The sequence below is a fragment of the Cucumis melo genome, chromosome 6 (assembly GCF_025177605.1).
Source record: "Cucumis melo cultivar AY chromosome 6, USDA_Cmelo_AY_1.0, whole genome shotgun sequence".
NCBI lineage: Eukaryota > Viridiplantae > Streptophyta > Magnoliopsida > Cucurbitales > Cucurbitaceae > Cucumis > Cucumis melo.
Window position 1 is genome coordinate 11,994,244 of NC_066862.1, and position 24,423 is coordinate 12,018,666.

General features: G+C 37.6%; 1 long non-coding RNA gene across 2 annotated transcripts; it reads right to left on the reverse strand.

Moving 5' to 3' along the window:
* Positions 1-16,875: 16,875 nt before the first annotated feature.
* LOC127149798 (uncharacterized) lies at positions 16,876-19,891 on the reverse strand. 2 transcript variants are annotated; one of them, XR_007821503.1, is made up of 5 exons: positions 19,023-19,891; positions 18,555-18,689; positions 18,075-18,147; positions 17,867-17,885; positions 16,876-17,186 (listed from the first exon to the last, which is right to left on the reverse strand). It is a non-coding gene; the product is annotated as an uncharacterized LOC127149798 (long non-coding RNA). The 2 variants fall into 2 exon arrangements; XR_007821504.1 differs by lacking the exon at positions 17,867-17,885 and having other exon boundaries at positions 19,023-19,890.
* Positions 19,892-24,423: the final 4,532 nt, after the last annotated feature.

A 24,423-nucleotide genomic window follows, 5' to 3' on the forward strand; every position in this document is an offset into this window, starting at 1 on the left:
ATAATAATAATAATAATAATAATAATAATAATACTTTATTATTATTATTATTCTCTAACCAAAATCTATAATAAACATATATGTTTATTTAAATCATTGTTCTATCTTTTAAATAAATATATATCTTTTCTCGTCCAATCAAATCAACTATCTCTCTCCTCATGGATTATCTTCTTTTCCAAACAAATATAATTATCTTCACTTTTCTAAATTATTAATTAAATATATATATATATATATATATATATATATCCATATATATACTCAATTAAATCCAATTCCACCAAAACCAACTTTTCCCTCCAAAATCTCAAATTAACTTAAATACTCAATTAATTTAATCAATCAAATCTTTTCCAATAAACCACTTATAACTTCCAACATGAATTATCTTAACCCAACCATAACAACTCCACTCCAGAATCAAGATTTATCTTTTTGCGGAATAATTAATTATATTTCACAATAATTAATTATTATTTATCTTTATCTAAAATAATTAATTATCTTCCGCAATAATTAATTATTATTTATCTTTCTCCAAAATAATTAATTATCTTCCACAACACTACAAGAAATCGGACTTTTCCTGACGTCAAAAAAGACGTCGGCATAAAGACGTCAGGAATAAGAGGTTCTCCCGACGCATAAAATAAGACGTCGAGAGAAAAGCTATTCTCGACGAATAAAGTAAGACGTTGGGAATAAGAGGTTTTCTCGACGCACAATTTATGCGTCGGGCACAAGACGTCGGAAAATAAGGGGTATTCCCGACGCCGTAAGTAGCGCGTCTGGAAAAGCCTCACGTGAGAAATAAGGGGTATTCTCAAGGCCTAGGTTTTTCCGATGTCGTAAGTGTGCGTCGAAAAAGGTCTAGTTTTTCCCGACATCGTATATAGTGCATCGGGAAAGGTCTAGGTTTTTCCGACACCGTAAGTCGTGCGTCAGGAGATCCCCTGAATATTTATGTCATTTCTATTTTATACAAAACTGAAAACAAAAGGGAAATGTTTCAGAGAAGAGAGAAACATTCATCACCGTCCGTAGCTCGCCGCCGTCCGTTCCATCGTCGTTGCCATCTGTTGTCGTCGTCCGTCGCCACGACCGCAACTTTAGCTTCAGCCTTCCTCCATCCGTAGCTCACCGCCAACCTTCTCTTTGTTGTCTTTCAAGTTCTTTTCTCTCCATTCTCACTTTTTCAGGATCCCGTTTGTCACCCTGTAGCTAAGACAGTCAATGACTTTCAAAACAAATATATCTTACATGAATTTTTTTTAAACAACTTTCATTGAATGAATATGTGTGCGTCTGTGCATCATAGGGTTGGCCTAACATTGGACAAACAAGAAAAATCTCAAGTTTAATGAACCTTTTCAAGTGCCTTTTCTCAAGTTTTCAATATAGTGTCGGCAAAGTGGTTCCTTAACAAAGTTGCACGGTAAAGCCTGTTAGGGGAGGCTTTCCCGACGCAGTACATGGCATCGAGAAAGCAGACGAGACTTTCCCGACGTCGTGGATTGCATCGGGAAAGACGACGTCGGGAGAGGCTTTCCCTACGCGTGACCAACACAGCGTCGGGAAAGCCTATCCCGACTCACTTCCCCCGACGTTTGTCCCAACGTCGAGGACTGCGTCGTGAGATCTTTTCCCAACGTATTTTTCACTTCCTCCGACATTTTTCGACATCGGAAAAATCCCGATTTCTTGTAGTGCAATAATTAATTATTATTTATCTTTCTCTAAAATAATTAATTATCTTCCAAAATATTAATTATTATTTATCTTTCTAAAAAATAATTAACATTTTACAAATAATTATATTTCCCAAAATATAATTATTTTACTTTTTCTCCTTTAATAAATATCCTTTCTCCAAAATACAATTATTTTTACTTTAAATAATTATATTTCAACAAATATAATTATCTTTTCTTTTAACATAATAATTATATATATATATATATATATATATATATATATATATATATATAATTATTAAATCACCAACAAACTTTCCGCCCCACAATTTAATTAAAAAACATCCATAATTATTTAATTTAATTCAACTTCAACAACACTAAAAATCCACAACTTTACTTAATCCTCATAACATATCATTTAATCAAAAACTCAACGAACATCACATGACAAAAGCTCTAATTAATTAAATATTCATCCAAAAAATATTTAATTAATTTCAATTCCCACATAAATCAAATAATTCTCATTCAATGAATTCAAAATAACCCTCAATAAATTAAATATAATTAAACAAAACTAAGATAATTAACTCCAAAATTATCTTATATTTCGGGGCGTTACAATCTGTTTCTTTCCATTGCTCCCCACCGCTGTGAAAGCCCTACGTCACCATCAATTTCCTTTCTTTTCTCTCTTTCCTTTACACCATTTTCTTTCCTTCTTTTCAAATTGGATCGACATTTGAAAAATAATTTTGCTTCAAATTGTTGGAAAAAAACAAATATTGATCATCAACCACGGTCTTGAAAGCAAAATTCACCTCAGTTCGCCTACCACAACTTCCAAACTCAAGCGTGCACTCGCGGGCGCAGGAGTTAGTAACGGAATCAAAAGGAAAACGCCCAGAGAAAGCAATTAGGGTTTTGTTTTTGTCGATGGAAAAAGACCACTCACCCAAAAAACTTTTCTTTAAATATATATATAAAAGAATAATGGTTTTTGAGTTATAAAATATATTAAATAATTATTATTATTAATTTTCAACTCTTAAAAAATAGTACAATGATAAGCATTACCAACCGTTAATACAAGATAGAAACATTCATGAAGAAGCTTTCAAGCATTGTGAATAAGACATACTTTTTATATATATACATATGAACCATTGCGGATAAGGAATGCGTTTCGTTTGATCTATACTATATATAAAAGCTCTTATGTGAAGAAACTTTTTTTATCTCCATTATATCTATTTTCTTAATGCATTATCTAGGTTACTACTTGGGTTTTAAGTAATTCTCTTTTTAAACTTCATATTTTGTTTTTACAATAAAATAATATGATTTTAATGAATAATGAATATTAAATATCAATTATGGGGTTTGCTATTGGATTTTTTTTAACGTTGAAAACAATAAAATTTTTGTTTTTTTTTTAAATTTTAAATTTGAGAAGTTTATGATTTGAATTAAAACTAGGACTTTTCCTTTTCCAAGTTGGTTTCAAAGAAACAATTATCTCTTTGCCCATAGAAGAATAAAAGGCGGTGCATAAAACCTAGAGAATAATCCATCAATAATTGTAAAAGTATTATAGTTCATATTTTAATTCATTTTTCTTAATTTGTTTGTTGTGTATTTTTTTTCTCAATTCACTCTCTCAAATTTTTCAAGAATGCATAGTAATATTTTTGCATTAATAAAAGACGTATATATGATTGGACAGATGTTGTCAACTTCCATAGGTATTTTCAAGTTATTTTATATGATGATCTTACACCAACAATAAAATATTTTGTAATTGTAACTCTCTCGCTATAACATTTTTCAATACAACTTTTGGCTATAATTATGTAAGTCAACATTTTTTTTATTCGAAAAAACCTTTTTTTTTTTTGTAATTTGTTTCTTTTTTTATTCTCCATTCGACCTCTAAAAATTTCTTTTTTTGTATGAATGTAGAACAATGTTTTGCACCAACGAGAGAAAAATATATATTTTGATAAAATGTTTTCAAACTCATAAATTTTGTTAGTCTATTTTACCTTTTGATTTTAAGTTTTCTCATAGTTCACTTGGTGGTAATTTTGTCATTCAATAATAAGAATGTAAAAAGTTTTCTCCCATAATTGTATGTTTAAACAATTAATAAAATAATATCATGTAGTTTTCTGAAGTTTCAAAGTAGTTGGAATGACTCTTAAATTTAATTAATAATTAATATTATAATTAACCATTCATTATTGCATTTAAGTAAAACAAATTAATGATTAAATTACGTTTACTCAATAAAATAATAACGTAATCAAATTCCAACCTTAATCAAATCATATATATTGTAACGCCCCGAATTTTTGAGGTAAACTTTTACCGTTTTATATAATTTTTCGGGAATTTTAAATTTTGGATTAATTTCTGAAATTCTGGAAATTTATAGTTGTAAATTTATATGATAATAATATAATAGTAACTATATTATTATTATTGTTATTATAATCTTTATATATATAAATTAATATTAACATTATCTTTTATTTATTTTTATTAATCTTATTATTATTATTTATTAATTAGATAAAAGTTAATACATATATATATATATATATAATAATATTTTGTATATTATTATTATTAATTAGAATTATTAAGAGTTAATACATATATATACATTTAATAATATTTTATTATTATTATTATTAATTTCCTTAACTTAATATATATATATATATATTTTTTTTTAAAAAAAGAGAAAGGGAACCCTACTGCCGCGCGAGCCCCCCCCATCCATCTTCTTCTTCATTTCATCTTCCCCAGCGCCGCCGCCGTCGTTTTTCTTCTCTTTTCCCTTCCGTTCGTCTCTTCGCCAACTATCCTCTCCGTCTCCGTCCGTGTGGTAGTCGTCCGCCTTCGCCTCTGTCGTCGAAATCACACCGCCGCGGCTTCCTACCATTTCGGGTCTCCTCTCGGGTTCAAACACCCAAACGCCGCCGTGCATCCTCCGTCAGACCGTATCCGCCGTCGCCCTCCGCCGCGTGGAAGTAGGGCCAGTCGTCGGACAAGCTGCGAATCATCCCGGTCGTCGAACGTCGAAATCCGTCGCGCGTGGTTGCTCTGGTTTCAATCGGACCCGACCCGAATCGCGAATCCCAGCCGACCCAAACCGGAGACAGAGCTGAGCTGCGCCACGAGCCGCGCCACGAGCCGAGCCGCGAGCCTAGCCGAGAGCCGAGCCGAGCCGAGAACCAAGCCGAGTCGAGCCGAGCTGAGCCGAGCCAAGCCGAGCCAAGCCGAGCCGAGAACCAAGCCGAGCCGAGAACCAAGCCGAGCCGAGCCAAGCCGAGCCGAGAACCAAGCCGAGCCGAGTCAAGCCGAGCCGAGAACCAACCAGTTAAGCCGAGCCGAGCCGAGCCGAGCTGAGCCGAGGCCAAGCCGAGCCGAGCCGAGTTGAGCCGAGCTGTGAGCCGAGGCCAAGCCGAGCCGAGCCGAGAGTGAGCCGAGCCGTGAGCCGAGGCCAAGCCGAGCCGAGCCGAGCCACCTAAGCCTTCCTTCCTCCACTTCGATTCACGGTGAGTCTTCGGTAAGGATTTGTTTTGATGAATTCCCTAATGTTGCCATATCCGATTCAAGTTGATTATTGGAATAAGTTTTGATCCTATCTTCACCCCTTAAAGGTAGTAAGGAATTGACGTTTAAGCCCTCGGGTTCTGCGGCAGGCTTGTTTGGAGATAGCTTTCCTTTCCTTGGGTAAGTCAACGGGTGTCGTTTCGGACCTTTTAAAACGACTTCTACTAGAGTCATCAACTAAAACCTTTTGTGTTTTCGTTTAGGTTGATCCGTTGAGCGTGGATTCGATCGAGGGGCATAACCGAGTATCAGGTAAGGGTTTTCCTACTACTGGACCTCGGATCGAGGCTGAAAACATAGTAATCCACAGAGGATTACACGTTAGTGACTGTACTGAATAACTGTATGTGTGTTGACTGTTAAGCACTGTTATTATATTTTGTCTGATGTAAAGGTACTGTGACTGCTAACTGTAGATTGGGATTTTATGTTGATGGACCTTGAAGTTACGGTTCAGTATGTAGTAATCATTGGTCTGGATGTTGATCATGGAGTTTGGACGGGGAAGGACAGTGAGTCCGGTTTGGGTTGTTTAGTTGATTGGGTCTAGGGTTTTCCCTAATGGTGTGCGAATTGGTGATGCGTATAGCAACTGAGGGTGTAGTTGTTTAAACCTATACTATCTGACTGACAAAGCCTATGGCGGAATTGTAATATGAATGCCGTTGGGGTGTGACTGTTGTAGACGGTTTAGTATGGACTGAGGGGTAACGGTTAGCTTCATCTATGGGGTAGTGTGCCTTACGGATATGTGCATCCTTCGGGAGCACTAGACTGATATGTGCATCCTTCGGGAGCACTAGACTGATGTGTGCATCCTTCGGGAGCACTAGACTGATGTGTGCATCCTTCGGGAGCACTAGACTGATGTGTGCATCCTTCGGGAGCACAAGACTGATATGTGCATCCTCCGGGAGCACTAGACTGATATGTGCATCCTCCGGGAGCACAAGACTGATATGTGCATCCTCCAGGAGCACTAGACTGATGTGTGCATCCTTCGGGAGCACTAGACTGATATGTGCGTTCTACGGAACCACTAGACTGTTATGTAGGGTACCCCCGAATAGGAAGTTAACTGTTGTCCCCTAACGGGCCCAGTAGTGAGTCCCTTACTGGGTATGTTTATACTCACCCTTTTTTCTTCTTTAACTTTTCAGGTAAGGGCACAGCGAGGGGCAGACCGACGAGAGGCAGGAAGGACGCGTGAAGGCCATATGGACGCGTCTGGTTTTCTTATCGCTTCCGCTATGTATTTTGTCAGAATATTTGACTTGTGGTTTTGAACTGATAACTTGAGTTTTTATTTGACTTTTATGATTGATTTAAAATAGGGCCCAAAACTGTGTTTTTGTAATGTTTCTAATGCTTTTAATGAATCGTAACTGGTCCGTTTTAAATTTTATGTTGAATGGTCGAGTTTTGGTATTTGGTAGTGACCTCAGCTTAGTCCGGAAAGTTGGGTCGTTACAGTTGGTATCAGAGCCTAAGTTTTAGGTTCTGTAGACTGGCTTATAATGTGAGTCTGTGTTTTGTGTCCTTATGGTTGAAACGATCCTTGCCACTCGTCAGGTACGCTCCCATGAAAGTATATGTATAACTCTACATGCATTACCTTACCTAAGTTAAACTGCAAATTCAATTACCATTATGACTAAAGGGATCGTTGGTGGTTGTTAGGGAAATGCCGCCAAGGAGAGGTGCACGTAGGGGTGGCCGAGGAGGCCGAGGAAGGGGAGCAGGACGCGTTCAACCTGAGGTGCAGCCTGTAGCCCAAGCCCCTGACCCGGCTGCGCCAGTTACTCATGCGGACCTAGCCGCCATGGAGCAGAGGTTTAGAGATTTGATTATGCAGATGCGGGAGCAGCAGAAGCCTGCCTCGCCAACTCCGGCGCCAGCTCCAGCGCCAGCTCCAGCACCAGCTCCTGCTCCAGCTCCGGCTCCAGTACCAGTTGCGCCCCAGTTTGTGCCGGATCAATTGTCAGCAGAGGGTAAGCACCTGAGGGATTTCAGGAAGTATAATCCCACGACGTTCGATGGGTCTTTGGAGGACCCCACCAGGGCTCAGATGTGGTTATCGTCCTTGGAGACCATATTCCGTTACATGAAATGCTCTGAGGATCAGAAAGTTCAGTGTGCTGTTTTTATGTTGACTGACAGAGGTACTGCATGGTGGGAGACTACAGAGAGAATGCTAGGTGGTGATGTGAGTCAGATCATGTGGCAGCAGTTTAAGGAGAGTTTCTATGCGAAATTCTTCTCTGCTAGTTTGAGAGACGCCAAGTGGCAGGAGTTTCTGAACTTAGAGCAGGGTGACATGACAGTAGAGCAGTATGATGCGGAGTTTGACATGTTATCCCGCTTCGCTCCCGAGATGATAGCGACCGAGGCGGCCAGAGCTGATAAGTTTGTTAGAGGCCTCCGACTGGACATTCAGGGTTTGGTCCGAGCTTTCCGACCCGCTACTCATGCCGATGCACTGCGCCTGGCAGTGGATCTCAGTTTACAGGAGAGGGCTAACTCGTCTAAGACCGCTGGTAGAGGTTCAACATCGGGACAGAAGAGGAAGGCTGAGCAGAAGCCTGTTCCAGTGCCACAGCGGAATTTCAGATCAGGTGGTGAGTTTCGCCGCTTCCAGCAGAAACCTTTTGAGGCAGGGGAGGCTGCCAGAGGAAAGCCGTTGTGTACCACTTGTGGAAAGCACCATCTGGGCCGTTGCTTATTCGGGACCAGGACTTGCTTTAAGTGCAGGCAAGAGGGTCATACAGCTGATAGATGCCCGTTGAGACTCACGGGGAACGCGCAGAATCAGGGAGCAGGTGCTCCACATCAGAGTAGAGTCTTTGCTACCAACAAGACTGAGGCTGAGAAGGCAGGCACGGTAGTGACAGGTACGCTCCCAGTGTTGGGGCATTACGCCTTAGTTTTGTTTGATTCGGGTTCGTCACATTCTTTTATCTCTTCCGCATTTGTGTTGCATGCCCGCTTAGAGGTAGAGCCCTTACACCATGTTCTATCAGTATCTACTCCTTCCGGGGAATGTATGTTGTCGAAGGAAAAGGTGAAAGCATGCCAGATTGAGATAGCAGGCCATGTGATTGAAGTAACGCTGATAGTCCTGGATATGCTAGACTTTGATGTAATCCTGGGTATGGATTGGTTGGCCGCTAACCACGCCAGCATAGATTGTTCACGTAAGGAGGTAACGTTTAACCCTCCCTCGATGGCCAGTTTTAAATTTAAGGGAGGAGGGTCAAAGTCGTTGCCTCAGGTAATCTCAGCCATCAGGGCCAGTAAACTGCTCAGTCAGGGTACTTGGGGTATCTTAGCGAGCGTGGTGGATACTAGAGAGGTCGATGTATCCCTGTCGTCGGAACCGGTGGTGAGGGACTATCCGGATGTCTTTCCTGAAAAACTTCCGGGGTTACCTCCGCACAGAGAGGTTGAGTTTGCCATAGAGTTGGAGCCGGGCACGGTTCCTATATCCAGAGCCCCTTACAGAATGGCCCCCGCAGAACTGAAAGAACAGAAGGTACAGTTACAGGAATTGCTTGATAAGGGATTCATTCGACCGAGCGTGTCACCTTGGGGTGCGCCAGTTTTATTTGTTAAGAAGAAGGATGGATCGATGCGTCTATGCATTGACTATAGGGAGTTGAACAAGGTAACTGTAAAGAACAGATATCCCTTGCCCAGGATTGACGATCTATTCGACCAGTTACAGGGAGCCACAGTGTTCTCTAAGATTGATCTTCTGTCGGGATACCATCAGCTGAGGATTAAGGATGAGGATGTACCGAAGACAGCATTTCGTTCCAGGTATGGACACTACGAGTTTATTGTGATGTCTTTTGGTTTGACGAATGCTCCGGCAGTGTTTATGGACTTGATGAACAGAGTGTTTAGGGAGTTCCTAGATACTTTTGTGATCGTATTTATCGACGATATCTTGATATACTCCAAGACGGAGGCCGAACATGAGAAGCATTTACGTATGGTTTTGCAAACACTTCGGGATAATAAGTTGTATGCAAAGTTCTCGAAATGCGAGTTTTGGCTGAAGCAGATGTCCTTTCTGGGTCACGTGGTTTCTAAGGCTGGGGTCTTTGTGGATCCAGCTAAGATAGAGGCAGTCACCGGTTGGACCCGACCTTCCACTGTCAGTGAGGTTCGTAGCTTTCTGGGTTTAGCAGGTTATTATCGACGGTTTGTGGAGAACTTTTCTCGTATAGCTACTCCTCTCACTCAGTTGACCAGGAAGGGAGCTCCTTTTGTTTGGAGCAAGGCATGTGAGGACAGTTTCCAGAACCTTAAACAGAAGCTAGTTACCGCACCGGTTCTTACTGTACCTGATGGTTCTGGCAGTTTTGTGATTCATAGTGATGCTTCCAAGAAGGGTTTGGGTTGCGTTTTGATGCAGCAGGGTAAGGTGGTCGCTTATGCGTCCCGTCAGTTGAAGAGTCATGAGCAGAACTACCCTACACATGATCTAGAGTTGGCAGCAGTGGTTTTTGCTTTGAAAATATGGAGGCATTACTTATATGGTGAAAAGATACAGATATTCACGGATCATAAGAGCTTGAAATACTTCTTTACTCAGAAAGAATTGAATATGAGACAGCGAAGGTGGCTTGAGTTAGTGAAGGATTACGATTGTGAGAACTGTATCATCCAGGCAAGGCGAATGTGGTAGCTGATGCTCTTAGTAGAAAGGTATCACATTCGGCAGCACTTATTACCCGACAGGCCCCATTGCATCGGGATCTCGAGCGGGCTGAGATTGCAGTGTCAGTGGGGGCAGTTACTATGCAGTTAGCCCAGTTGACAGTACAGCCGACTTTGAGGCAAAGGATCATTGATGCTCAGAGTAACGATCCTTATCTGGTTGAGAAACGTGGCCTAGCAGAGGCAGGGCAAGCGGTTGAGTTCTCATTATCCTCTGATGGTGGACTTTTGTTCGAGAGACGCCTCTGTGTGCCGTCAGATAGTGCGGTTAAGACAGAATTATTATCTGAGGCTCACAGTTCCCCATTTTCCATGCACCCAGGTAGTACGAAGATGTATCAGGACCTGAAGCGGGTTTATTGGTGGCGTAACATGAAGAAGGAGGTAGTAGAATTTGTTAGTAGATGCTTGGTGTGTCAGCAGGTTAAGGCACCAAGGCAGAAGCCAGCGGGTTTATTACAACCCTTGAGCATACCGGAATGGAAGTGGGAAAACGTGTCCATGGATTTCATTACAGGGCTGCCGAGAACTCTGAGGGGTTTTACAGTGATTTGGGTTGTGGTGGACAGACTTACTAAATCAGCGCACTTCGTTCCGGGTAAATCCACCTATACTGCTAGTAAGTGGGCACAGTTGTACATGTCTGAGATAGTGAGATTGCATGGAGTGTCGGTGTCGATCGTTTCTGATAGAGATGCCCGTTTCACTTCCAAATTCTGGAAGGGTTTGCAGACTGCTATGGGCACGAGGTTAGACTTTAGTACAGCTTTCCATCCACAGACTGGCGGTCAGACTGAGCGTCTGAACCAAGTTTTAGAGGATATGTTGCGAGTGTGTGCATTGGAATTTCCAGGTAGCTGGGACTCCCACTTACATTTGATGGAATTTGCTTATAATAACAGTTATCAGGCTACTATTGGCATGGCACCATTTGAGGCCTTGTACGGCAAATGTTGTAGATCCCCGGTTTGCTGGGGTGAGGTGGGTGAGCAGAGATTGATGGGCCCTGAGTTAGTTCAGTCTACCAACGAAGCGATACAGAAGATTAGATCACGTATGCATACCGCTCAGAGTAGACAGAAGAGTTATGCAGATGTGAGGCGGAAGGATCTTGAATTTGAGGTAGGGGACAAGGTGTTCTTAAAAGTAGCACCTATGAGAGGTGTTTTACGATTTGAAAGGAGGGGAAAGCTGAGTCCCCGTTTTGTTGGGCCGTTTGAGATTCTGGAGCGGATTGGCCCTGTAGCTTATCGCTTGGCGTTGCCACCATCGCTCTCGACAGTTCACGATGTGTTTCATGTCTCTATGTTGAGGAAGTACGTGCCAGATCCATCCCATGTAGTGGATCACGAGCCACTGGAGATTGATGAAAACTTGAGCTATACTGAACAACCTGTTGAGGTGCTTGCTAGAGAGGTGAAAACGTTGAGGAATAAAGAAATCCCTCTGGTTAAAGTCTTATGGCGGAATCACCGGGTAGAAGAGGCTACGTGGGAGCGAGAAGATGACATGAGGTCCCGTTATCCCGAACTGTTCGAGGGGTAAAACTTTCGAGGACGAAAGTTCCCTAAGGAGGTAAGAATGTAACGCCCCGAATTTTCGAGGTAAACTTTTACCGTTTTATATAATTTTTCGGGAATTTTAAATTTTGGATTAATTTCTGAAATTCTGGAAATTTATAGTTGTAAATTTATATGATAATAATATAATAGTAACTATATTATTATTATTATTGTTATTATAATCTTTATATATATAAATTAATATTAACATTATCTTTTATTTATTTTTATTAATCTTATTATTATTATTAATTAACTAGATAAAAGTTAATACATATATATATATAATAATAATATTTTGTATATTATTATTATTAATTAGAATTATTAAGAGTTAATACATATATATACATTTAATAATATTTTATTATTATTATTATTAATTTCCTTAACTTAATATATATATATATATATATATATATTTTTTTTTTTTAAAAAGAGAAGGGGAACCCTACTGCCGCGCGAGCCCCCCCCCATCCATCTTCTTCTTCGTTTCATCTTCCCCAGGGCCGCCGCCGTCGTTTTTCTTCTCTTTTCCCTTCCGTTCGTCTCTTCGCCATCCATCCTCTCCGTCTTCGTCCGTGTGGTAGTCGTCCGCCTTCGTCTCCGTCGTCGGAATCTCACCGCCGCGGCTTCCTACCATTTCGGGTCTCCTCTCGGGTTCAAACACCCAAACGCCGCCGTGCATCCTCCGTCAGACCGTATCCGCCGTCGCCCTCCGCCGCGTGGAAGTAGGGCCAGTCGTCGGACAAGCTGCGAATCATCCCGGTCGTCGAACGCCGAAATCCGTCGCGCGTGGTTGCTCCGGTTTCAATCGGACCCGACCCGAATCGCGAATCTTAGCCGACCCGAACCGGAGACAGAGCTGAGCTGCGCCACGAGCCGCGCCACGAGCCGAGCCGCGAGCCTAGCCGAGAGCCGAGCCGAGCCGAGAACCAAGCCGAGTCGAGCCGAGCCGAGCCGAGAACAAAGCCGAGCCGAGCCGAGAACCAAGCCGAGCCGAGCCGAGCCGAGAACCAAGCCGAGCCGAGCCGAGCCGAGCCGAGAACCAAGCCGAGCCGAGCCGAGCCGAGCCGAGAACCAAGCCGAGTTAAGCCGAGCCGAGCCGAGCCGAGCTGAGCCGAGGCCAAGCCGAGCCGAGACGAGTTGAGCCGAGCTGTGAGCCGAGGCCAAGCCGAGCCGAGCCGAGAGTGAGCCGAGCCGTGAGCCGAGGCCAAGCCGAGCCGAGCCGAGCCACCTAAGCCTTCCTTCCTCCACTTCGGTTCACGGTGAGTCTTCGGTAAGGATTTGTTTTGATGAATTCCCTAATGTTGCCATATCCGATTCGAGTTGATTATTGGAATAAGTTTTGATCCTATCTTCACCCCTTAAAGGTAGTAAGGAATTGACGTTTAAGCCCTCGGGTTCTGCGGCAGGCTTGTTTGGAGATAGCTTTCCTTTCCTTGGGTAAGTCAACGGGTGTCGTTTCGGACCTTTTAAAACGACTTCTACTAGAGTCATCAACTAAAACCTTTTGTGTTTTCGTTTAGGTTGATCCGTTGAGCGTAGATTCGATCGAGGGGCATAACCGAGTATCAGGTAAGGGTTTTCCTACTACTGGACCTCGGATCGAGGCTGAAAACGTAGTAATCCACAGGGGATTACACGTTAGTGACTGTACTGAATAACTGTATGTGTGTTGACTGTTAAGCACTGTTATTATATTTTGTCTGATGTAAAGGTACTGTGACTGCTAACTGTAGATTGAGATTTTATGTTGATGGACCTTGAAGTTATGGTTCAGTATGTAGTAATCATTGGTCTGGATGTTGATCATGGAGTTTGGACGGGGAAGGACAGTGAGTCCGGTTTGGGTTGGTTAGTTGATTGGGTCTAGGGTTTTCCCTAATGGTGTGCGAATTGGTGATGCGTATAGCAACTGAGGGTGTAGTTGTTTAAACCTATACTATCTGACTGACAAAGCCTATGGCGGAATTGTAATATGAATGTCGTTGGGGTGTGACTGTTGTAGACGGTTTAGTATGGACTGAGGGGTAACGGTTAGCTTCATCTATGGGGTAGTGTGCCTTACGGATATGTGCATCCTTCGGGAGCACTAGACTGATGTGTGCATCCTTCGGGAGCACTAGACTGATGTGTGCATCCTTCGGGAGCACTAGACTGATGTGTGCATCCTTCGGAAGCACTAGACTGATATGTGCATTCTTCGGGAGCACAAGACTGATATGTGCATCCTCCGGGAGCACTAGACTGATATGTGCATCCTTCGGGAGCACAAGACTGATATGTGCATCCTCCGGGAGCACTAGACTGATGTGTGCATCCTTCGGGAGCACTAGACTGATATGTGCGTTCTACGGAACCACTAGACTGTTATGTAGGGTACCCCCGAATAGGAAGTTAACTGTTGTCCCCTAACGGGCCCAGTAGTGAGTCCCTTACTGGGTATGTTTATACTCACCCTTTTTTCTTCTTTAACTTTTCAGGTAAGGGCACAGCGAGGGGCAGACCGACGAGAGGCAGGAAGGACGCGTGAAGGCCATATGGACGCGTCTGGTTTTCTTATCGCTTCCGCTATGTATTTTGTCAGAATATTTGACTTGTGGTTTTGAACTGATAACTTGAGTTTTTATTTGAGACTTTTATGATTGATTTAAAATAGGGCCCGAAATTGTCTTTTTGTAATGTTTCTAATGCTTTTAATGAATCGTAACTGGTCCGTTTTAAATTTTATGTTGAATGGTCGAGTTTTGGTATTTGGTAGTGACCTCAGCTTAGTCCGGAAAGTTGGGTCGTTACATATATAATAGATTATTGGATTCATAAATCAAATGACATAAAAGAATAAAACATTGAACGCAATCGGGTATACACATGCATGGAATTATGGAAGAATCCATACTAGAGTGTTTTTTTTAAGATGTCTACTTTTTTAGCATCTAATTAGCTTGCCACTGTCATATTGATAGAAAACTACAAAGAAAAATACAAGTATGGACGTGATGAAAAAGGAAAGTTTACGAGGGTAGACTCTTATATCCTAACTTTTCTTTCTTTCACCATGAGGAAGGTAAAAATGAAAATGATATTTGTTAATTTATGCTTTTCAATTCTGGCTAGAGCGAGATGGAGAATGGTTTATCAAGAATCGATCGATTATGATAAATTATGAAGAGTTCTATGGTGCTAAATTTGAAGAAAAGTATCTTATGAGGTTGTAAAAAATTGTGAGCCTGGAAGAGTTAATAAAAAATAAAAAAGAAAATTATAATGTTAATTAAGCTTTGAAATAAGCGAATCAAATCAAAATTTCCATTTAGTTGTTACTGAAAGTTTGTTATGATGAAATTATTCATCCTTGGGATGTGAAATATAGTGCATGATTTTAATTTACACATTTCCAAATTAATCACATTAGATTAGTTTAATTGTTATATATGTTTTTTTAATTATTAAATTAAATAATAAAGTCATCTAATAGTTAGAATGTACATGGGAGAAAGTTTGGCGGCTAATATTATCTTGTGTGGCTTACTTTCATGTTCATAGAAACTATATATGTTCTAATAATATAAGATCACACAATATAAGATTCTACTATATTTGAATATACGAATTCATACTATATATTATTTATACAAATCTCACTTTTTTATATAATAAAATAAAATGACAAATTTCACGTGCAATGCAGGTGTTACTAACTAGTATATATTAAAATCCAACTTTTGTTAAAAGCAACAGCCTACTGAAGAGAACTTTCGAACTACATAGAACAAAAACATAACATAAAGCAAACACTACTAGAAAAGGGGTCTTTCTTGACGATTGTAATTTTAATTACTTGGCATTTTTTTGAAAAAAACGTCAAGAAATGGGTGATTTCAAAGAAAAATCGTCAAGAATTTTTATGAAAAGGTGGAGGTAGGTCAATTTTCAGCTTTCTTGACGTTTTAAAAAAGCGTCAAGTAATATGCATTTTTCCTTGACGTTTTAAAAATGTCAAGTATTATCTATTAAATTTTTGACGTTTTTAAAACGTCAAGAATTTTTATAAATTCGACATTCTTGACGTTTTTTAAACATCAAATGATATGTACTTATCTTTGATGTTTTAAAAACGTCAAGTAATATCGATTAAATTTTTGACGTTTTAAAACGTCAAAGAATTTTTATGAAAAGGCGGAGGGAAGTTATTTTTCAAATTCCTTCACATTTTTTAAACGTCAAATAAGATAATTTTTAAAAATGTCAAAGAAAAATATCTTATTTCACGTTTTAAAAACGTGAAGATTTACTACATAATTAAAAAATAAAATATTAAACTTTTCGTTAATTAAAAAAAATTAAAAAAGCCCTAAATCTCTCGGACGAACGTATACCCCATCGCTATGTTTCTCTTCGTCTTCCTTGTTCGTTGTCGCCCTAAATCTCTCGCACAAAACCTTCTCTTCGTCTTCCTTGTTGGCTGTTGCCCTAAATTTCTCGCACGAACCTTCTCTTCGTCCTCCTTGTTCGGGAAAATCAAATCCTCTGTCGTGTTTCCACTGAGCCTTCCCAGATTTTGTCTTCCCCATTCACGAAAACTCAGCCTCTGTTGTTTCTGTCAGTTTGCACTCAACCGTTTCCACTGTTCGTCATTCGCATTCATCTTTCCCGTTCGCGAAAAGTCTTTGTTGTTTAAAACATTGTTTTTCCTTCAATTTTATCAGGTTCATCAAGTTCTTTGTTGGGCTGTACTATCAGGTTCTTCAGTAGCAACCTGATTATGTTTATTGGTTCTATTCTCATGCCAGTACTATGATCCAGATTGATGCACTACAAGAAATTTGGCCTTTAATGTCGGTTTAAAACCGACATTAAAGGCCTTTAATGTCGCTTGGCGACCGACATCTTTGCGAGCGTTATTAAAGGGCTTTAATGTCGGTTGGGCTTCAATGTCGGTTTATAACCGACATTAAAGACATCTTTAATGTCGGTTATAAACCGACATTAAAGCCCTTTAATGTCGGTTATAAACCGACATCTTTGAAGGTGTTATTGAAGGCCTTTAATGTCGGTTCATCTTTAATGTCGGTGGATAACCGACATTAAATATGTCTTTAATGTCACCTATAATACATCTTTAATGTCGTTTTTCCACCGACATTAAAGATGTCTTTAATTTTTTTTAACCGACATTAAAGCTGTCTTTAATGTCGTTTTTTCAAATTTATTTTTATTAAATCCTTGCATTATTGTCCATTTTGTATGACACCAAATAGTTAAAAATGAAATCTTTTACTTGTACATATACAAAATGAAATCTTAATAATGTGACATTTATATACAACTTGGATCCAAACACAGAAATTATGAAGCTTAATTATTACACTGATCATTCTTTGGAAAAAAAGAAAGAAAGAAAGAAAAAGAATATATTGAGAGAGCAATAACTAAAACTGCAACTAATAGCAAAGTAGAATGCTTCACAAATGACCAACTTCAAGATCTTGTCACAAAGATGAGGGTCTGGCTAATTGTACTCACTTGCAACCATTTCTTCTATTGCAGTCATTTGTTTAGTGATAACTCCCTGTAAAAGACATCAAGATGGTTGAATTGATAAGTAACAATGTTATGACCTAGGTGCTAGTAGAAATATCAAAATATCAAAATATCAGAACAAACAATCTCTCTTCTCATTAACATCTCGTCGATGTGGACCTGCCATTTCTCAAAACAACCCCATATAAATGGTCACAACAAAACAAGGAATCTTTTCATGAACATGTAAAGCATAAAAGAAAACATATTGTTACGATAATAATAGGAAGAGTTGTCCTATTGCAATAGTTGAAAGCACATGATCATTGGATCGTTAATAATTAACATTGTAGAAACTAACTTTGTGATCAGACTCAAAGAGTCAAAAAAGTGATCCGTCTCTTATATTACCTTTTTGATCTTTGATACTTTACTTTCAAATCTGATCTATATTAGATAAGTTAGCCAGTAGTCTATTCAACATTTGAGACAAGTTCTTGTTTTGTATGCAAGGCATCAAAGGGGTCATCACAAGATTGAAACTATTGACACCAACTAGACAACATTCACATGTGTGATGTGCCTGGATCATCATGTGTGGCAAGTGAAATAATATTCTAAAAAGACCTCAACCATCAGGAGTTTAGTGATAACTATGCAAAGGAACCAATGAAAAACAATGGAGATGCAAGAACCTTCATTTGATAAAGTTTTTTGGGGAAAAATTACCTTCCGACAAAATGGACAACTATATCCGTTGATGACAATCCATGAATTTACATGGTAATAAAAAGAAAGATTGAAGTCAGTCTATGTCAATCATAGTAAGTTCACAACACATGAAAATTTCTACAAAAAAGATGAAGTCAGTCTAGGCTTTGGAACACAAATACTAGACTTCATTGTGCAACCTCATAGTACAGAGCAAGCAATGTACCTCTCAAACTCATATATCTCAATAGGCTTCTCTGGGCGAGGTCCTAACTTTGAAGTCTCTTTGACCTTGACACCTATCATTCAACCATAATAACAATGAAAATCCACAAAATTAACTTGTCAACATGCATCTAATTAATGAAAAACAACTTTTCATTTAATTATTGAAACTCAAACAGTTCATCCTAAGACCAAGTCAGTAAACACTCAGTCACAAATTGCAGGCAAAGACATTAGATTTAAGTTTTTCGTTTCTAGAATGTCAGTTCAAAAGGTTGTACTCCATGATCACAGACTCGGCTCTTGGTTATAAAAATTGACCTATTAGAAAATCAGTGTCAAACATGTTCAAATAGATAGTAAAAAAAAATTGGCAATGGTCAAAAAGTATAATGTATTGTTAAATAAAACATTCAATTTTAGAGGTAATAAACTAAAAATGCGCCAACTATCCTAAAGATATTAAACATAAAAAGTTCACCATATCCACTGCTCCTACACTTAGAACTAATGGGATCCTCTTCTCTATAATGGCATCAAAGCGAGTACTGCCACAAGCCATGACACCTCCAATTAAGTAGTCTGCGACCTCTATGGTGGTGATGTCCAAGACTCCCTATGCGATACAGAAAGGAAACGTTCAACCATAAAAAATTAAGATAGAAAATAAAGAAACCTGTTAATGGTTTTTTTTCATTCACTGATAAGACAGAAAATATTTTTTGAGAGAGTACAGGTAACATGTTCGAGTTGAAATGATTTAGAAAACAACAAACTTATTTCTTTCACAAAAAATATATTTATCTTTTCAATAATACATAAAACAATTCAACAAGTCAACATGCATTATGAAGCATGTATAAATCCTGTATAAATCCTATTTGGCAGTGAACTTACAGATCTTATCATGAAGCTACTTAAAATAAAATAATTCTCTTCATAAAAGCACCTGTATAAATCCCTCTTTGACCAGAGATTCCATTGCCTTCCCCCCAACCCCAGTAGCATGAAAAACAAGGATTTCGTATCCTTCTTTAAGCAATATTTCTTTAACAGCATTGACACAGGGAGTCGTAACCCCAAACATTGTTAAACCCACTGTTGTTTTCCATTGGAATCACAAGAATCTTTCAACGTCTCAACGCAAAGGATATCAGAGACGTCCCTCCACTGCCTCCAAGTCCTATAACTCCAGCAATAATCCCATCCTCCTTGGCTTTACTAAGATAAGATTCAAGTGCTTTACTCATTATCGAAATTGCTTTACCACATTCATTTATGTTTTAAATAAAAAAATTCACAACAATTTGTTACTTATTAGATAAAGTTGAATGTTTAATCTCTTCCTTCGTATTTATTCAACTCAAAATAGAAAACGAAATAATGTCATTCATTGTTTTTCATTAACAACAAAGACACATCACATATCCCGATCTCGAAGAATGTAACGTATCTAAGTGTAGTCTATAGCACAAACACCATCCTCTCGTAGCTACATTAGTTACTATATGCTTCCTAAGTGCTTCTCCTAATTAACCAGCTTGGATTGACTTCTAGGTAAAAAAAAAATGTAGTGTTTTGAGTACTTAAAAAGTTAATCGAAATGTATCCATAATCTTTAGGGTTAGATAACCTATAGTTAGTCGAGCTCAACCCAACGCGTAATTTATTGATATATGAAAATAATTAAAAATGAAAATGATAAACAAGTAAACAAAGAGAGATGGACATTATATATTCAATGAAGTAATAATTGAATTTTCAAAGTTAAGTAAATAGAAAAAGAATCAAATAATATATATTAACTTTTATCACTGCATTTGACGCTTAAAACTGAAGGACACAAAGATATCTTCAAACAAAAAACAATTAAATAAAAACAAAACTAAAATTATTACCATTTTTTCCTTGTTGATAAAAGAAAAATCTGCATAAATGAATAATGATAACAACAACAATAGTAATCTTGTGGCTCTCTTTTGCAGATCCTCCTCCATTGATTTCTGTTTTAGAGCTCAAAAAGAACAATAATGGAAGAAAAAAGATGGCAAATTCATGAGTCAATAAATCTACAAACAATGAATCAAACTCAATCAATTAATGGAAGAAATAACTAAGTGGAAAAAGAAAACCCCCCTTTCTCTTCCTACCTTCCTTTTTCTTTAATAGAGAATTCCAAATGATATATGAAAATAAAGGGGGGAAACCCTTTTACAACACAAGATATGAAAACCCATCTCAATTTTAATATATTATCCCATGAACTATAATAACAATAATAAGAGAGAGAGAGAGAGAGAGAAAGAAGAGAGAAAATTACCTGGAATTGAGAATGTGAAATTACAGAACAATATCCTTTAGAAAAATACAAAGATATAATGATAAAAGTATATAAAAGAAGAATTAAAGTTTACATCAAAACTTAAGAAAAAAAGGGTAAAGAATTGTTGAAAAAAGGGAAAGGAATTGGCAAGGGAAACTGACAGAAAGAGAAGTGAGCACACAAGAGCAATGGCATATTATTATACCAAAAGGGAGTTTATGAGATAAACGCAGACGGCGACGGTGGTGGTGAGGGCTGGACATGAACATGGTTACAAACCCAGGACTCCCGACGGTGGTGGCAAGCATCAGTGTTTGAAGAAAGTGAAGAGTGACGGCGGTGGTGGCGGGCACGAGTTGGGCACGAGGGACGATGGTGGTGGTGGTGCCAGCGACTCTTCAGAGAAGAAAGGGAAGATTGTTAGATGAGAATGAGGAGTGAAGAAGAAATTGGAAGGATGAAATCGTGTGGGTGATTGAGAAAGAGTAAAGTAAGAGAGAGAAAGTCATTTTTTTACAAAATAAAAAATTAAAATTAAAATTAAAAAGGAGCTTTAATGTCGCTTTTCAAAACAAGGATGTTTAATGTCGGTTTTAAACCGACATTAAAGCTCCAGCTTAATGTCGGCTTAAAACCGACATTAAACATCCGCATTTTCAAAAACGACATTAAAGCTCTTTTTTCATTTTTTCCAACCGACATTAAAGGCCAGATTTGTTCTAGTGATGGCAATTTCAGAGAGTCCACCACTGCAATGCTCATATTTTTCTTTTACATGTTCTCCTTTTACAAAATTTCAAATTGCAATGTTACAAGAGAACAACTTTCAATTGTCGGTGATATTTCTATATTTCAAGTTATGTACTTTTTCTTGCGTATAAAAGTGAAGGTAGAAAATATGATTATTGAAAATGTGTTTTTTTTCATCTTGATAAGAACAAAAAAATAACACATATCACATAACTCTTTAAAACAAAAATTTCAAAGAGAGACATTTAAATTTGTCACTCCAAACTTCCTCCAATATATCCTTAAGAATATCCTATTTCTCTCGAGCCACAAATTCCATGAAATAGAAAAAAGAAAGAAAAGCAATTCCCAAACGAACCTGACTCACGAAGGAGAACTATTAACAAAAACCTCCTCCAACATCACCTGAAAGCTGTTAAATAGATATGTCACTGAATAAACGAAATTAGATTATGAATACGTGTAAACACGAAACATGCATGACAGACTCAATTTATAGAGAATTAAGAGCATACTTGTCGTGCCACAAACTTGGTTTTGACTAAAACAACTTTGTCACGTGATATTATTTGTCACATGATATTGATATTTTGATATGAGTTTAGAAAAGGATGAACACATTTAGAACCTCTTTTCTAAACTTTGGACTAAAATATTAAAATGATCTAAAATTATGTATTACGTTTTCTTTTGTGTATTACAAATGCGACAACTCTCTTCTGAAAGAGGTGGTAAAATATACGTATATGTGATCTATAAACATTTGCATTTTTTTTCTTTTGCAATGGAAAATAACATAAATCACCAAAATCAGCAACAAAGCCCTTTAATCATTTATCTGCACATCCACGAAACCTATTCAGATTGAAATTGCATTGGTAAGACTGAAGGGGCAAAGATTGAGAATGCAAGCTATCATTATAAAAAAGAAAAATTTCCGAGAGAATGCGAGCACCTAGTGAAATCTCACAATGTTATTGAGAAGTAAATAAAAATATAAAGAATGGGTAAGATTTATACCTTCGAAGGAGCTAGGGTTTGGCACCTAAAAGTAAAGTAGATGTTCTTCTTAGTGAAATCGACGTTCCAATCGGCAAAATCAATCAGTGGAGGAACAAATGGAGTCGCCAACATGGGAGATCTTTTGCAAATGGGAGATGACAGACGTTGACGGAAAACCAAACAACAAGAGACGCGGATGACAGCAACGGCAAGGAGAGGAGAGGGATGGTCGATGGGAGATGGGAGATGCAGATGACCTGTAATGACGAGGAGAAAAGAGGGACGACAACAAAGGCTTCGGAGTTTTCGAAAACGAAGGTTACATACTTTTTAATATTAAAAAGTCTTTTATATTTTCCCAGTAGTCTTGGCGACTTCTGCATTTTCATAAAGATTTTTGATGTTTTAAAAACGTCAAGAATTTAATAGATATTACTTAACGTTTTGAAAACGTCTAGTAAAATTAAGTATATAGCACTTGACGTTTTCTAAACATGAAGAAAGGTTTCATAGTGAAAAACTTCTTGAAAATCCACCGATCTCCGTCTTTTTATAAAAATTCTTAATGTTTTGAAAACTTTAAGAAAAAAATAAATATTACAAACGTTAAGTAAAAGTACATATCACCTGACGTTTAAAAAAAAGCCAAAAACGGTCCCATATTCGCATTTTCATAAAAATTATTGATGGTTTATTTTTGAAACCACTCATTTCTCAACCTTTTTTTTCTCAAAAACCGTCAAATATGTAAAATCAAAAATGTTAAAAGAAAGTTCCTTCTTCTAGTAATGCTAGCCAAGATAATAGAGAATCAAAACGATCCAACCCAACAGGAATAAATAAATAATGGAAGTGAGACCCAATTCTCTGGACAGATCTATTTAATCTCTTCTTTACAATAATATAGAACAACAATTATTTTTTCAACCGACTTAATATTCATGTTATTATTTTCGAATCATTTATTCAACCATTTGTTAGTCAAGGTTCTTATTTATCTTGAAAGGGTAATTTATAAATGACTTTAATAAAAAAATATAAAATTTGAGATCACCATTAAGGAAATAACTATGTATGGTTAAGAGTATGATGCAAGAATTTTATGAGATGAAAATATTAAAATATTTTGTCGATACAATATTGGAAAGTAAAGTAGTTAATTGTTTTCAAAAGATATACCAATCCACTGGGAAAGAATTAAAAACGGGACTGTTAGTTCTATTTGAATCATGTCGTTTTCAAATCATCATCATCATCATCATTATTAAATGTATTATTATTATTATTGATAAATGTATTTTGATTGTGTCTTACCATCAACTTGAGTTTTATTTATTTTTATTGCAATTCAAATATCTTTGAAAAAAAAAAACAATCGAGCATTTCACATTTTTTTAGATTGTTTACACACCTGGACGTTTGATTTATCTTCTAACAAGGATCGTATCAATTAAAATTTCTAACAAAAGATTGTATTGATTTAAATTAGATTTTCATATTAGAATCAAGTTAAACTTATCAATAATGGATTTAAGAAAATTGTTTTAAATATCAAAAGTTGTTAAAAATATTTACACAAATTAACAAAGTTTCAAAATCTAGCAATGATGGACACTAGGGTAGTACATATCACCGGTAGATTCTTGTTTAGTATTAAAATTTTGTTATATTTAAAATTTTTATTTATTTTATTTTATTTAAAAAAGAGGCGCAGTTTAAATTGTTTTCATTGAAGACTTCAATCCTAATAATAGAAAAGTTGTTGGGTCAAAATAGTGCTAAATCATAACAGATATACGTATATATAACGTAATTTCTTTTAAATAAGTAGAATTGATTTAGTTCAACATTCCTCTATAATATATAAGATCAATCCATGTTGCGATGTATGCATGTGTGTAAGTATATTAAAGAGTTGTCTGATTATAGAAAAAGGAAAATGAAACAGTGGTCGCTGAAAAGGATGGCTATAAAATATAATAATTTGAAACAATCAACAATTTCATTTAATACTAATAAAAGTTAAAAAGTTAAAAAAAAATGTGGTAAAAATACAACTCAACACGGATCTCAAATAAATATAATATAATATAAAAAAATTATAAAAAAAAAAAAAAAAACTCAAAATTTTCAAATTTCTCCATTTTCTCAAATTTCATGCATTTGAGAAGCTTGAAGTAGAATATATAATCACTAAGGGTCACATCTGTAAGACACATAACATAAAAGTTAGATGAGAGGGAGAGTGACACTTGGCTATATGGACACTGAGCAT